A 5,138-nucleotide genomic window follows, 5' to 3' on the forward strand; every position below is an offset into this window, starting at 1 on the left:
AGATTAGCCTTGTCAACTTCTTAAGTCTCTGATTCCTCTCAAGAAAAGATGTGCTGAATCGATAAGAGTAAATTATAATGAGTTTTTTAGTAGTTGTTTATAAGGTACTTAAAAGCAGTTCTTTTAAGCCTCTTAAATGTTTCAGTATCCTCTTATTTTACATTATACAGAAGATGACTGACTTAGCAAATGCACACACTGGTCCAGCCAATGATCACCAACCTCAAAGTAGTAGAGTCAAAACCAGTGAGGCTATCCTGATGCATGCTAGCCCACACTGTCAATTTAGCATTTGAAGCTACATTTAAAAGCAAAAACCTGTTGCTCTTCCTATGAAGCTCCATCCGTTATTAAGTAAAGACTATGCATTCTGCTTTTCCCTGGTGTGATTCTGTCCTGCTCGACTGTTCCCTGAAACAGTGGTCTTTTATCTCCATCCACCTTCTCTCCCACCTAAGTGTGTGCCACCAACCCATGGAAGATTTGATGGACATGGACACGAGCCCCCTGAGGACCCAGAACTATCTTTTCAGTTGTGAACTAAAGGCCAACAAAGATGATCACTGTAAGGTGGATCATGATGAACATGAGCACCAGTTATCGTCGAGAACAGTCAGTTTAGGAGCTGGCGCAAAGGATGGATTGCACATTGTCGAAGCAAAGGAGATGAATAATGAAGGCAGCCCAATTAAAGTAACACTGGCAACTTTGAAAATGTCTGTGCAGCCAGCGGTTTCCCTTGGGGGCTTTGAAATAACACCACCTGTGGTCTTATGGTTGAAGTGCGGTTCAGGGCCTGTGCATATTAGTAGACAGCACTTAGTAGCTGTGGAGGAAGATGCAGAGTCAGAAGATGAAGAGGAGGAGGATGTGAAACTCCTACGTATACCTAGAAAGCGTTCTGCCCCTGGAAGTGGTAGCAAGTTTCCACAGAAAAAAGTAAAACTTGCTGCTGATGAAGACGAAGATGATGATGAAGATGACGATGATGATGATGACTTTAACGATGAGGAAGCTGAAGAAAAAGCTCCAGTAAAGAAGACTGTACGAGATACTCCAGGGAAAAATGCACAAAAATCAAACCAGAATGGAAAAGACTCAAAACCATCAACACCAAGATCAAAAGGTCAAGAATCCTTAAAAAAAAAAACGGGAAAAAACTCCTAAAACACCAAAAGGACCTAGCTCCGTAGAAGACATTAGAGCAAAAATGCAAGCAAGTATAGAAAAAGGTGGTTCCCTTCCCAAAGCGGAAGCCAAATTCATCAATTATGTGAAGAATTGTTTCCAGATGACTGACCAGGAGGCTACTCAAGATCTCTGGCAGTGGAGTAAGTCTCTTTAAGAAAATAGTTTAAACAGTTTGTTAAAATGTTCCATCTTATTTCATTTCTGTAACAGTTGATATCTGGCTGTCCTTTTTATAATGCAGAGTGAGAACTTCTCCTATGGTGTCTGATAAATGTTGTCCAGGTTCCATTGCCAAGAATGTGTTGTCCAAAATGTCTGTTTAGTTTTTAAAGATGGAACTCCACCCTTTGCTTGGTTTTAAGTATGTATGGAATGTTTTGATAGGACGTAATAGTAGTGGTGGTCAGACAAATGGAAATGGTGGGGAGACAAAAATATACATGTGAAATAAACTCAGTATTTAAAAAAGATGCATTCTTACACATTAAATACATATATACAAAGGCCTCTTTTAAAAAAAATAAATTTATTTATTTTTTTATTTTGGCTGTGTTGGGTCTTTTTTGCTGTGCACGGGCTTTCTCTAGTTGCGGCGCGCGGGCTTCTCATTGCGGTGGCTTCTCTTGTTGCGGAGCACGGGCTCTAGGCACGCAGGCTTCAGTAGCTGTGGCACACGGGCTCAGTAGTTGTGGTGCATGGGCTTAGCTGCTCCTCAGCATGTGGGATCTTCCCGGACCAGGGCTCGAACCCATGTGCCCTGCATTGGCAGGCGGATTCTTAACCACTGCGCCACCAGGGAAGGCCACAAAGGCCTCTTTTTAAGACAAAAAAAAATCCAGTTATAAATAGACTGCAAAGCATGGTGAACCTCCCTAGCCAATTGGCAGGATGCTCCCTGTTACAAAAACATCCCAGCAGAGGAGTCTGTCATCTGTTATGAGGCATCCAAGGATCTGAGTGCTTGGGAGGCAGAGTTCCTCTCTAGCTCTAGGAAGCCCAGCTCTGGCTGGGGGCCAAATCAAAAATTACTGTGAAGCTTTTGAAACCTACAGATACAAAAAAAAAAACAACCTTCTCAGATATTTTGTATTAAAAATTTGGGGGGACTTCCTTGGTCACCACAATGAGAAGCCCGCGCACCACAATGAGAAGCCCATGCACCACAATGACGAGTAGCCCCCACTCACCACAACTAGAGAAAGCCTGTGTGCAGCAACGAAGACCCAATGCAGCCAAAAATAAATAAATAAATATATATATATATATATTTTTAAAAAGAAGAACATCTTCCTTAGAGATAAAAATGGCGACACCCCTAACATCTAAATAACAAGTACGGCCCAACGTCAGTGAAGCTGCCAGCACAGAAATAATAAAAACAGTTAACATACAAAAAGGCCTCTTTCCCACCGAAGTTTTAAGAAGTCTCCCTTAAACAATGAGTTAGAGGAAATATAAAAATAAAAAAATTAAAAGTTTTGGGTAGAGTTCTAGAGACAGCAGACTCAAAACATAGGTGAGGCTCCAACAAAGCTTGATGGTAGGGCAGATCAGTACACCTTGCTGCTGATTTAAAAACCTAATCTAGAGTATTGTCTCAAAATTAAGAATTAATGCACTAATACAAACCTAAATTTGTAAAATTATTGTTGAACTCTGCTTCCTAAGAAAGATCTTTCAGGGTCCTTTGACTTGCTTAGTTCTTAAGAGCAGTATTAAATGGGATACTATCTTTGTCTAAATGTAAATATGGTCACCATCTTATAATTGGGACACATGAAGTCAGAGAGGTAAGGAATTTTCCTTATATCACACTGCAGAAAAATGAGTTTGTAATAGAATTCAAATATTTTCAACCAGTAACTAGAAATGACAACAATCACATAGTCAACTTTCTATTATCATGGTTTATAATTCTTTCCATGACTTTTTGTGTTTCTTTGATTCTCCAACCTATAATGTAGGTACTACTGGCATTTACCATTTTACGTGTGAGGAAACAAACACAGAGTAGCTGCATTACCGCTCCAGTATCACACACAGCTGGTAAATATGGAGGCAGGAGGGAAATTCATAGTCCATGCTCTTAACCACTGTACTTTTCCCCCTTTATGTCTCTACCTACTTCCCCAAATAACAGTTTGTGGGTATGTTGTCTGTCAGACACCATGAATGAACTCACCATAGAGTAAGTCCGCCATCTAGACTCAAAGGCAAAACAAAACCACGAGGGTACCTTTTGGTCTAACAATCTGTGACCCAGGATCTGCTGAGAGGAGGCACCCAACTTACAATTCCTGCCACAGTCTCTGTGGTTCAGGGCCTCGAAACACATTTCAACCACTCATCTGTTGCTTAAATCTCCTCTATGATATCCTGGCAAAGTGGTCCAGAAATTTGAAACTTCCCATGGTAGCACATTCCATCCTGGTTGGCTTTCACTGAGAAAAGTCTTCCTCACGTTGAGAAAAAAAAATCTGTCTGTAGCTTCCTTTTATTTTTTCCAGTTATAACTATTAGATCTAATCTGTTTGTTTGTTTTTATTTTGAGAATTTAATAAACATTACAGGCCCTACCCCCAGAAAAAATGTAGTCTGTAGCCATGAACAAAAGCTGACAAGCAGACCTCCTAAGGCATATAATGGTCCGTGGGCCTTAAGCTTAGAAACCCTCTTCGATAGTAACCCTTCAAATGCCCTTCAGGGGAGAGTGCTCTTCCTCTCTGTACTGTGCACCGGGTCCAAGAAGGGACTTGTGTTCTTTTCTCCCCATTAAATTGCATCTGCTTAGATTTTGGTCATTCATTTCAGCCCATGGAGACCTTTCTGAACACTGGTCCTGTGATCTAATCAATTCACTATCCCTCCTTCAAGTCATGAGGCTTCCTATGACGCACAAGGAAGTGTGCACATTTAACAAACAGAATATAATCATATGCAGTTAAGTTTGTTACCCAGGAGACCTGCTTTTGTTCTGATTTCTTCAATGTTGGGTTAATTCAGGAATTAGACTAACCAACTCAGAGGATACGAAAACACATGAGAGCCACATGATTGAAGGTCTAGGTACTGATTGTAAAACTTCCTTTTACAGTTTAGCATGTGACCTCAGGACACCCAAGTATTTTCCCAGGCCTAAAGCACCCCTGCAACTGTAGTCTTCCTAAATAAAACAGAGTGGCTGCCCAGGGGCTATCTCTTTGGCGTGAAAGATTCTCATGGCCAGCAAGTTTACAAATGCCATGTTGGGTATTAGGGGTTTTTTTAATGATTTAATTTACTTGTTTTTAAATGAATTTTTTCATGCTTCAAGAGTAGCTTCTAGTGTTCTAGCATTTTGTGGACAACTTCACATTGCTCCTGTCCAAGTACTTTGTAGATTTTATAAATTAACTCATATCACTTCTAGTGTTTGTCATTTCATAACTAAGAGTTTTAATATAGCCAGCATTGTGGAAGAAGATTGAAAAAAGATTTGAGTCAGAGGACCCCACTCTGTCATTAACTAACCAAGTGATCACAAGCAGTTCTTCTATCCCTTCTGGGCCTTTTATTTCTCATGTGTAAAAGGAGGGAGCTGGGTTACTTCTTCTGTAATGTCTCTTCCAGTTTTCAATATCGTTTTATTCTAATTTTGTTAAATTAGATGGATGCCCTGAAGCATCAGAACCAATACAAATAGCAGTATCTGGATTCCTTTCTGTGCCTTAAACTTCAAGGCTGAAAATATGATTTTAATACACAAGGGCTATCACAAAACATCCCTTCACTATATTAGTGATGCATGGTAGGTCACAGGACACAATCTCTCTATTCCAATGATTCCTAAACTTTGGAAACAACTAGGGAATTTTAAAAATTGATGATGCCTAGATCTCATCCCCAAATGTTCCAATTTAATTGGGAAAAAGTGAGATCATCTGGACCAGTAGAATTATAAAAACTTC

At 40.0% G+C, this 5,138-nt stretch overlaps 1 pseudogene; it reads left to right on the forward strand.

The window, feature by feature from the left end:
• Positions 1-474: 474 nt before the first annotated feature.
• On the forward strand, positions 475-1,431 carry LOC131751452 (nucleophosmin pseudogene; annotated as a pseudogene).
• The last annotated feature ends 3,707 nt before the right edge of the window (positions 1,432-5,138 follow it).

This window comes from Kogia breviceps, chromosome 2 (assembly GCF_026419965.1).
Source record: "Kogia breviceps isolate mKogBre1 chromosome 2, mKogBre1 haplotype 1, whole genome shotgun sequence".
NCBI classification, from domain to species: Eukaryota; Metazoa; Chordata; class Mammalia; order Artiodactyla; family Physeteridae; genus Kogia; species Kogia breviceps.